Genomic DNA, 12292 nt, shown 5'->3' on the forward strand with positions numbered 1-12292 from the left:
AATCACATGTAGCATCATTATAAATCTTTTTCCTAGAAAAAATCTAAATTCTTTGTCGGAGAACAAAGATACAAAAAAATTTTCCTTGAGCTAGATTTTATATATATTATTCTCACAGTCTCCAGCCGGGGCATTTTAGTTGGCATATGAAAATATATACATGTGTTTTCACAAGTACGAGAATAGTGTAAAATCAGTGACTCAAGGATGAAGACGTAGATAATTAAGTGGCAGTATTCTTAGCCTTAATTCTGCTACGAAAAATTTCATGAAAGGATCATAAGTCAACATTAAGTAAATCAAAGGGATTAATTGTTTAATAAAAAATATTTATTGGAGTATAGTCACAATTATTTAGTGAAACTAATTCAGATTAAAATATTTTTGCACAACAAATGTCAGGGAGATATAATTACAGAAATATTTAAGCCACTGATTATTTTTCCCTTTAGGTCTCTCACCAAGCTGATGTAATTTAACAAAAGTTAGGTTTTCTTATTTATTGGGCTGGTTGTTTTATGTATTTAAAACATGGGCTAGAGATATATAGTTTAGAGATGCATGTATGGAGAAATTGAGCTTAGGATAAAACCTAGAAGCCCAATGGATAACTTATGGGAATCCATAAGGCCAGGAACCCTATGCATTGGAAGCTAAAGGGATTGGGCGGGCCCAACTCCCTAGGGGAGACGCATGAGGCAAGGGAAATAATCTATGGACCATGTTGTAGTGCCCCGGGTAATTACTAGGCTATGATTAGCTAGCAAGGGTTCGTGGTTCATTAAGAGCCGTTTGGAGAAGTTTTGGGGTTTTTAGCACTGACTGAACGTTCGGCAGAAACACCACCAAACATTCGGGACCAAAACCAAGAAACTGCTAGGTAAATAGTACATCGAACGTTCGCGAGGGGACCACACCGAATGTTCATTGACCAAACTTTGACCCGTTGAGTAATGACCGAACATACACCTACAACTTTGAAACACTGTACACATAGTATACTGAATGTTTGGCCATGGACCACTGAACATTCAATGCACTGTAGACTGTCACAATAGCACCATCAACTTTTCTAAACCTATAAATACCCTATCCCGCGCCCTTCTAAACATCATTCTGTCTTTTGAACCATAGAGAAACTCTGCTTGAGTGATTGGTGAGTTTGAGAGTAAGAGGTGTAATGACTCAAATAATTAACTAAGCTAAGATAGCTTGGTTAGAGAGTTAATTGGACATTTGGGTCACTAGGAGTAGCTGTAGGGTCAGTTTTGGGATTTTGGACCTACTGGCGAATGCTCGTGTGGGGACCACACGAACGTACACTTGTAAATAGTACACGTGCGCTCGTGTAGGGACCAACCTGAACATACATTGACTTTTGTTTGACCATTAGATATTGTTCGAGCATACAACTGCAGCCCTAAAATCGTTGGGTAAACAATATGCGAACATTTGGCACAATGATACCGAACATTCGCTGCCCTGCAGGCCCTTTCCTGCAGAACTCACAGTTTTTTCCACCCTATAAATACGCCCTCCCATGCCCATACCAATCCACTCTGCCCTTTTAGTCCTAGAGAAACCTTGCTTGAGAGTTGTTGTGACCTTGACAGAGATTTCATTGGTGTTCTTGAAGAAGAGAAGGAACTTGTTGAGACTCTTGCTGTGTTGAGGTAACCATCCTATCTCTAAGCGTTTTCTTAGATGTTATGTTAGCCTTATCTTTACTTAGTAGATATATAAAAAGAGCGAGTTGGTCAGGAGCAGTGATTTTTGTTTGACAATGTTAAATTACAATTTTTGCCTTTATCTTTGTTCATCATAGTTAAATTATGAGAGGTTATTTATGTCTTTAAGATTTTTATATTACTATTTTACCCTTGTCTACTCTTCACTTGCTAAGAAATTTGATGGGCATTGTTGTCTTTTTACTATGATTACTTTTTTGCCCATTACATTTGTAAAGAGTCGAATTTGTTTGACAGGGCTTTTGGGTATTTCACCCCTATTTCTATTCTACTATTTGGTCTATGACCATCAAATCCATAAAATATCGAATCATCTCCTCTCTCTCCTCATTTTTCTTTCCCCCTTCTCTTTTCTTCGTCCTTTTCTTCTCATCTTTCCTTCGTTTTTCTTCTTCCTTTTCTTCCTCTCCTCCTCTCCGATACAGAATGCTCAGAATCCAATCTCAACCGTTGACAATGGAGATTCACGTGTTATTAACATCCCTGCCAATTTTCAGCTCAATCGGACCACAAACGCTCATCGATCGAAGGGTATCAGTGCTAGATGATTTTCTTGGTGGGTTTTGTATGAGTTTTTGACAATTGTTTTGGTGGGTTTTGTTGCACACCCACGGTGAAAGAAAGAGAAAGAGGAGAAGTGGCACTCTGTGTAAGGATTCATATATTAAAAAAAAAAAAAAATTGATTATTTTTTTATAATGTTTATTTATGTGCTTGATGATTTTCTTGGTGGGGTTTGTATGGATTTTTGACAATTTTTTTGGTAGGTTTTGTTTGAAACAAGTGTATCAAAAGAGGTAATCATTCATCAAAAAAATTGATTTTTTTTTTTTTTTTTTTTGTGTTTATTTATGAGCTTCATGATTTTTTTTTTTCTCCCATGGGTTTTGTATGGATTTTGACAATTTTTTTGGTAGGTTTTGTTTGAAACAGGTGTATGAAAGCGGTAAGGATTCATCAAAAAAAAAAAATTGATTTCTTTTTTTTTGGTAGTGTTTATTTATGTGCTTCATTATTATTATTTTTTGTGGGTTTTGTATTGATTTTTTTTTTCTTTGTTAGTTTGCTTGTGTTCTTCAGTTTTGGAAGATATGTTTAGCAGAGATTTGGTGCGGTTCTTGGATTTTATAGATGGGGTTGCTCTGAAAGGCATGAGCTTTCCCTCAAAACAGCAAAGAATGATGGGCTTTCTTTAATTTTTTAGGGGGTGGTTTTTGTTATTTGTTGTAGAATTATTGCCACGGTATGGAATTTTTTTTTTTTTTTTTTTTTTTTAGTTTCCTTTTCTTTTGGGTTTTAGCAAATGGATTTTTCCTGTTTGGTTGTAGTTTGAAGTTTTCATGGTGATATTTTTCACACACACCCACGGTTAAAGGATAAATCGAAAGTGAGAAATAGAGATGTAAGAGAGAGATGAGACCGAAGGGCTGAATCAAAGAGATCAAGAAAGGGAGTTACTGCCATGGTATGTATTTTTTTTTTTTAGTTTGCTTTTGTGTTCTTCAGTTTTGGAAGATTTTCATAGTGATTGGTAAATTTTATTCAGATTTTGCAAGAATTTGCCATATATTTTTGTTGGCTTCTAATGGGTATTATTCAGATTTTTTGTGAAGGTGTTCTCAATCTCCGCAAGATAGCAGTTCTCATTCCTCGCACGCACATGATTTAGTCATAGTGACAGAGTCGTTTGTTTTAGTTTTAAAAGATTTTCATGTGTTTGTTATAGTATGAAATTTTGATGGTGATGAATGCTATTCAGATTTTGCAAGAGAACCATTGAAGGTGTCTATAGTATCAATTTCTCAATCATTTACATATTTACATAATTGAAAGAGAAGCATGTGAAAGACAAGTTGGATTTCGTTTGGTCTCGTCTCATGTGAGAGGGAGTGAGTGGAGTCTACTGTCCATGTGGGGAAAAAGAAAGATAAAAGAAAGAAAATAATATAGAATAGAGAATGGGTGGCGTGGTGGAAGGTGGGGGAAAAGAAAAGGGGAACGATGTCCAACAATATAAATAAAAATAAAATTATACATAAAAAGAAATTGTAGTAATAAAGAGCGGAAGCGGAACATTAGGCTGCTCCAAGAAAATGATTTATGCACAAAAGAAGCTCAAAACAGATAAATAATAATAAAATAATTAAAGGAGCCAAATGATTACCCACTGACTTATATAAAAAAAATTAATTAATTAATCAATCACTACTCACGCAATCAATTATCAGACTTATTATCTATTTTTGATAAACATATTGTTTTTTATAAGTTATAATGAGTATAGAATAATTACAGAATGATTATAAAAAAAAAATGAAAAATGTTCGAAGTACAAGCCTCAGATGGCTAATAACTTCTCAGAGAGAGCATGACAAGCCAGTGGATCATCATCGTGTAATATTACTTGAGTAGGATCATGTAACTTCCTCTATCTGAAGTCCAATTAGGAAAATCTGAACCCAAATTATACATATATCCACCACTTTTCTTTTCTTTTCCCTTTCTTTTTAACTGCCTACAATGATGCACCTGCCCTCATTCTTTTTCTTTTCTTTCCTTTCTTTTTCCTTCTTTTACTCTTTCTTCCAAACTTAAAAAACCTAAAGTAAAATATACATTAAAATTAAACATTGAGTTGTCTTTTTACGAAACTCAAGTCTGAATAACCATCAAGATATAGAACTTTATATGAAATACCTTATCGAAGGTTAGAACTAGAAGTTGCACGATATTTTTGGAGATCAATCTGAAGGCTGTTAGTTTGTTCCTAAAGACGTTTAGTAGTCTTCTCTATGTCTATCAATCATATCTCCAGATTATTTGCGTATGACTCCAACATATTTTTCAGCCTTGTATATTCTCCTGGTTGAGATTCATACCTTTCTGCCAAGAATCTCTAAGTAAGCCTTGATGAATTTTTATATGGTTATTTAAATGTTGAATTTCGGCATCTTTAACCCACAAACGTCGAGACATATCTGAGATGGAAGAAGCACATTGGATGCTAAAAGCTAAAGAATCATTTATGGCTTTGGCATTAGATCGACGTGCCAATAATCCTTTATCGCAAGGAGTTAGCATACCTTTCGCTATTGCCACAACAGTTGGGTCATGAAGCATGACGGAGTCATCAATTGTAAGGGGACGATTTTCTGTGATAAAAGTTGGATGCCAAACTTCATGTTGCGCATCAGTCACAATATTCAAGTCGATATTGTTTATAGAAGAGGTTGATGCTGCCATTTTCATGAGAGTAAGGAAATAATTTCAGAATACGAAGAGTTTGGGAGAATTGTGCAAAGAGGATAAATGTTAGAAAGCTCAGAAATCGCAAGGTATGGCAGTGCTTCAGGAAGAAACAAGATTGTTGTTTTAAAGAACAATTTTCACCTGAGGTAATTTTACATTAAAATATCATACGACGAAAGACCTCGGTCAGCGAAAGTTTTTTGTCAAAAAAATCCCGTTGATTTTAGATTTGTTCCCCATTATAAATTTGACCGACATCTTTCGACGCTCGTTTTTCAAATCTATTGTTCAATCAACGACTTTGAAATCCTTCCTATAAATTCATGTCCCTTCTGAGTTGAAACACAAGTTTTTTTATCAAAGTTTTTACCTATGATCTTCCTATAATATTTTCTCATGTACTGAAATTCAAATTTTCTTCAAGTTTGAGTTTCTTTGCACTTATCAAAAGAAAGATGCAACATCATGAATTGATTCATGAAACTCAACTATCTATACTCTCATAGTAAACCATTGAAGGAAGATTATCTTCAATCATGTCCTGTAGAAGCAAGATTATCCTTAATCATACTTTTTAGGCTAAATGTATCTCTTTTTCCTTAGTGATCTTACATGACAAAAGATAGAGAGCACTCGATATGTATGCTCCAAATGTCTTTGAAAGAAGTTGCATACATATCATGTCCTGAAATGCTTTTCAAGCCCTTATATTTGCAGCACAACACGACTATTTGTCTCTCTGTTTCTTTTTCTTGACCTTGCAAGACCTAAGAGAGTAAACTTGTAACATGCATGGGTATCTTGGAAATTCCAGCTTGGAAACTTACCCATATCCTGCTTTGCTTTCATCTTTAGAATACATCAATGCACAGTATGTATTAGTCAAGAATGGATGAGGATCTTACATTTCTGTAATAAGATGTTTAATGATTAAGTTGAAATATATTACGAGTTTCTTTTACCATTTATGATGTATCAAGTAGACATGTTGTAGTACAAAAAGATTTCCATTGAGATTGCAGTATTAACATAGAGATTTGAGATAAGACAATATAAAGAGTTTTGTATTTGGAATGAATCGTTACACGATGTTACTGTTAAAATTAATAGTTTGTAATATATATATATATATATATATATATATATATATATATATATATATAAATTAGTTAGTGGTTTATGCACATTATTTAGATAGATAATAGGCAATTATTAATAATTGTATATATACAGATAGTGTGCAGATCCTTATCTCCGACGTACCCACTTTCACATGACTAATGACTTTTCTTTTTATTATAAAATTCAACTCACCTCCAATGTACAACATACCCATCTCCAAATTCTCCACCTTCTTACTTTTCTTTCATACTTTTCCCCCATGAAAAATGCTATGCCGACTTCAAAAACTTATTTATCACAGTTTATACGGAATTAACAAATATCAATCTAAAACCAATCAATCACCAAAATAATCAAAACAAATATTCAATCAGACACAAAGATTTTGGTGACGAAGAAGAAACCTTTTAGAAAATAATATAAAAGTAAAACCTCTTCAGGGCAGCCAAACCCAGGAAATCACTATCAAAAGATGTTCAGAGATTACAGACACTAAGAACACTTACAAACCGATGCAAAACCTTGATCCTATAAGATCGACAAGCCTTGAACTTGTCTCCTCGCTCACAATCTTCTTCAACGTGATTCTTCTTTACCGGATCCTTCCGATAGACTTCTCAATGAAGCTCACAATCAAACTACTAAAATCCTCTACGAGGAACATTTTGGCTCTCGACAAATATTCTCTCTCAGTACAGCCTCTGACGAAACCTGGGGTCAAATTTCGTACATCTCTCTCTCTATATAAAGATGTATATATACCCACAACAAAACCCTAGACCTGACACACTTAAAATCACGTTTTTGGGTGTAAAACTTACGGGGTGTCCGGACAGGTTAATGAGCTATTCGTACAGAGCCTTGCGGAGCAGAAACAGAGTTTTTGGAACCATTGTCCAGACAGGGGGGAAGGCATGTCCGGACAGGGTCTGCAAAGGGTGAAAACAGTATTATGGAACTTCTATAGGGCCTTGATCAACAGCTCCGATTGATGAGCGTTTGTGGTCCGATTGAGCTAAAACTTTGCAGGAATGTTCATGACACATGAATCCTCAGCATGAATGGTGGAGATTGGATTATGAGTATTCTATATTAGTGTTTGAGCCCATGGACAGTAGGCTCTGCATTTTGGAACCGAATTAAGCCAACAAAAATACTAACACCCCACTTCCCCATATCACTACTACAATCACTAGATTTCATAGATAGAATCCACAATATGTTTGATTAAGGGAAATTTGTGGAAAAGAGATTGAAAGAGATAAGAGATGAGGGATAAACCGGATTTTTAGCCGGAAATCCAGCTAATAGGCTAATAGAGTTGGTAGACAAAATCGAAGAAAAAAATTGAAAGAGATAAGATAGATAAGGGACAAACCACATTTTTCGCCAGCAATCTTGGTAATAGGTTGATAGAGTTTGTAGATAAAATGAAAGGAAGAAATTGAAAGAGATAAAAGATGAGGGACAAACCGGATTTCTGTGCGGAAATCCAGCTAACAGGCCTATGCACATTAATTTTTACAGAGTTCCATTTCCTACAACATTTTTCTTAAAAAAAGTTTTAAAAAGTAATTTACTGAAGTTAAGAGATTTTTCTTTCAGAACTTGACTTATTTCTAAATGCTTTGGAATGATTTGTATTTCTGAATGCTTTGGATTTGAGCACCAGCTTTGCATCCCACGTGATGAGTTAAATATGATGGGGAGTGAAGGGAAAAAAAAGAACACTTGGAGACACTTATCAAAATTATATGAAGACACTAGGATACACTTGGCAGTATTCCATAGAAACACTTTGAAGCATGAGAGAAGGAGAGAAAAAAAGAAATAAAAGTGTGCAGAAAAAAGAAGCTAAACACATATTTGAGAAAGCTTCATCAAAGGATGCTTACTTAATTGCAGGGAAAAAAAACAAAGAAGGTTGCTTAAAACGTCGTCTGACAATAATAATGAATGATGGCCTTTGCAATTCTCAAGTGTAACGCCCCAATATTTGAACTAGCAAATATCGAAGTCGTGACGCTGCAACTTTAGAAAATACAATCTTACAGCGGAGTATGTATATTTTTTTCTTTTTCTATGACCTAGGAATAACTTACACAACACAGTTGAGCTGACTGAAATACCTCAAGGTGATATATTATTAAATAAAATAGAAACATGGTTTTCATTACAATATATGTACACACTAGGTGTACCAAATATATGCCACAGACGGCACCTAAATTAACATAGTAATATCTATTAAGTTTACACACATCACCATACATAATAAAAGCGATTAACATAAATGAGACTTGCTCCATAGAGTAAGCATAAATCCTGCAGCAGATGGTCTATCAACCATCAAAACCAGTAAAAGGACCATCGTCCTCACTTTCTATCCCTGCATCAAGATCTATGTAAAGATGACGTTATCATATTTACATAGGCAAACAAGTGAGTAATCTATTTTCCTAGATATAAAGACTAAAAAGACTAGTTTGAACAAATAAGATTAAAGACTAAAATATATAATAATGAATGAGTTGTGAATGCAGCGTAATGACAGATTAGTTTGTGTTTTATGATAATCTTTCTTCAGACCTCTTCTCATGAGCTCTCAGCCCGCTTACGTCCGTTATGTCCCTCACACTTTAGAGGTTTACCTGTTTGGTGCTGGCAACTACACCGCCCCAGCTTAGTTATATATTAGGCCTGTTGGACGGTTATATACCCCCATCCACTGAGATACCGACAGTTCCTCGCGGCAATCCACCCAGCTTGTTCTTAAGGTGGCTATCTTATCAGCCCATTTTATTAGACACATTATGCAGCAGTTGTATTGCAAAATTATATCAATAAGACAAAATAAGAATTCCTATAACAATAAAACAAAGCTAGTACTCAGTAAGTATATCCATACTTACTCTCCTTAGTGTAGTATTCTGCTCCACTTCTGCATATAATACATACATACAAACAATACTTAGTTCATTCTCCAATAATATCATTGTTTAAAGACCCTCATCTTTTATATTTATTTATTATCCGTCACTTCATCTTTACTTACTCATTTTATTATATTAATCTAAGATAGTTACTTATAACTAGCTTTATGCCTGAATTCATTTTTGGTGACGAGGCTAATGGCCAGTATCACTAAATACAAACAAGTATTATAAATAATATATATAAAACATGACTCATATTTTGGAGATGAGACCAATGGTCCGTACCTACCAAAGTATGAATCAAAATTTAAATGACAATAAAAGAAATGACTGAATGTAAATACTGAATTCATATTCTGGGGATGACCGCCAAAAATATGAATTAAAATTTAAATGACATAAAAGAAATAACTGAATGTAAATAATGCATATTTCGGGGATGAGATCAAATGGTCCTTACCGCCAGAAATATGAACAGAAATTTAAATGACATAAAAGAAATAACTGAATGTAAATAATGCATATTTCGGGGATGAGATCAAATGGTCCTTACCGCCAGAAATATGAACAGAAATTTAAATGACATAAAAGAAATAACTGAATGTAAATAATGCATATTTCGGGGATGACATCAAATGGTCCTTACCGCCAGAAATATGAACATAAATTTAAATGATATAAAAGAAATGACTTAATGTAAATACTGTAAAGTAAATAATATATAGATAATATTATAAGTCCTTAATTGATTTTGTCCACTAACTCTTTATTATTAATTCACTTGTATCCATTACTTTATTTTACATTATACGCTTTATTGGGTCTTTAAACAATTAAATGAGGACAAGTAATAAAAGCAATAAATCATGATATTTATACAAGAAACACTTACCCAATAATCCTTTAGAAGTAAAACTCCACCAAATCTTCTCTAGGTAGCTAGTTTTAGAAAAACGCTTGAACACTACAAGAAAGATCTAGGCTATATGGTATTTGACTAGAACTAAGAAATAAAATGAAAGGAGGAGCAAACAATTTTACTTGTTCTAAGATTGTAAAAACTTAAGTAAAAGTGAATTTAGCTAAGGCTCTATTTATAAGAGAATGAATGGTTAGGATTTATTTTTACACACTTGATCTAAGGGTTGAGATGTATTTAACCAAAAGAATGAACCTAGTCCATATTTCATGCTCTATACCAATTAGAATTTTCGTCCAAAATGAGGGCAGTGTATCCCTATCCATTTTTCAATGTCCAAACATACTCCGATTGACATGAAATTTTGAGAGTAGATAGAGGACTCCGAGACAAACATTTTATATTTTTGGTTCGACTTCATCTGAGTTCGTTTGAGTCTATTTTTGGCCTATACAAAGTTTCCAATTCAACTTAGGCTTTAACTATTTGCATTCCCACTTGGCCACTTGTCTTATTAAATCATTATAATCATGATATTTACTATAACCATCATTATTAGAAGACTTTAAGCTTTCAACAAAGGTGGCTAGCCTTGGTATCTTTCTTTAGCAGTTTTAATCTCATTTAGACAGTATGAAAATTAAGACACTGCTTTTTAGGCTAAAAAACTGAAAAGCTTCAAATTAATTTATGACTTTGCTAAACACCAATATAAATAATTTATTCACTAGATTGGGTTTGATTATGCCCATAAACATATTAGTGAAGCTAAACTTTTAGAATTGAAGTAATATACATAAGAGGTCAAAAATCAATGTAATATACCTTTAACACTAAATAGTTATTTAATATCATTAATCCACATATCATTGTTCTAATTTATCGATTATATTTTTAATCTATTTAATATTATTTAAATAAGAGTTTTAAAATCTAGGTCATTACATCGAGCACCCTCCCTGCTTTACGACTTTCTTTCCCAGACATCTTTATGGCTCGAGCATTAGCAAATATGGCGGTCTTTAAGGCAGAGACTTCTACACCTCTAGCCTTACCTCCTCCTACGAGTAGAGCCATGTTATTGAAAATAAAAGATAAGCTCTTGGATTTCTTTTGGTTCTAGCTCATATCAAACATACATAGCATACATCCATTATAAAGGGAATTCTCAACACAAAAGTCAAGTCTAAGTACGCAATTGTCAATACTACATTACTGTTAAACATTCATCCCCATCCAATAAAAGTATAACAACGAAATTGGTATACTATGGTCATTGAAAGAGGGATGAGTTTATTTAATAAGAAATTAAAGATACTTAATCTCATCCTTCATTAGTCACACACTCAATCATACACCATCATAAAAGTCTCACTTAACTTTTAGAAATTTTTTTTAACTATTGAACATTTTTCTCCTCTCTTTTCTTTCCTTTTAGTTCCTTTCCACTTGACTTTTAGAGGGTGTTTGGCAAACAACATCAACCCCCACGATACTGTTCATAGTTAAAAATACTAAAACAGAAAATAATGATTGATATAGGAAAATGAAAAAGTGGTATTGAAAAGTGAAAAAATTTTGTTTTATAGTAATTTTGTTTTATTTTAATAGTAATAAAAAGTAAATTATGTGATATAAAAAGTGAATGATGTGATATAAAAGTGAAAATGTTTTGATGTTGATTCTTTTGAAAAAAAAAAAAAAAGATGTAAATATTGTGGGGGAATGTGGTGTAGTTTAACAAACAATGTAGCTCCTCCCACTGTTCATAGTTAGTGCATGCTCCTCCCACTTTATTTTTTCCTTCCCTCCAATCACTTTCACTTTTTTTTTTCTTTTTTTTTTCCTTTGTTTATTTTTGTCTCACTCACAGCACACTCACGCTTCATTTAGTATAAAGGAGCAAAAAAGAAGACTTCTCACAAATGTTTGCAGGCCATCAAGTCAGAGCATTTCAAAGTGTTCCAAGTTCTAACTAGCATGTGAGTGCAATCATTTCAAATTGTTTTCCAAGCTAGCATGTGAAGAAGTTATCTCACAAAAGTGAGCTTTCATTAAACAAACAACGAAAAAAAAAATTATCCTCTGCATGAATCTTTATCTCTTAAATAAATTCCTTTTTGTGTTGTCTCATGTTTTTATATAGTGTATTTTGAGTCGCCGTGATTTAAGTTTTTTTTACCCATCTTTAAAATTCTAATTACAAATTAATTTATACATAAAACAGACCACGAAAATTTGTGTCCGAGTAGTATAACGAAAAAACACTTCTCCTCTACCTTCAATAAGTCTACTTTGTTGAAAGCTTGAAGCTTTAT

This window comes from Corylus avellana, chromosome ca6 (assembly GCF_901000735.1).
Source record: "Corylus avellana chromosome ca6, CavTom2PMs-1.0".
NCBI classification, from domain to species: domain Eukaryota; kingdom Viridiplantae; phylum Streptophyta; class Magnoliopsida; order Fagales; family Betulaceae; genus Corylus; species Corylus avellana.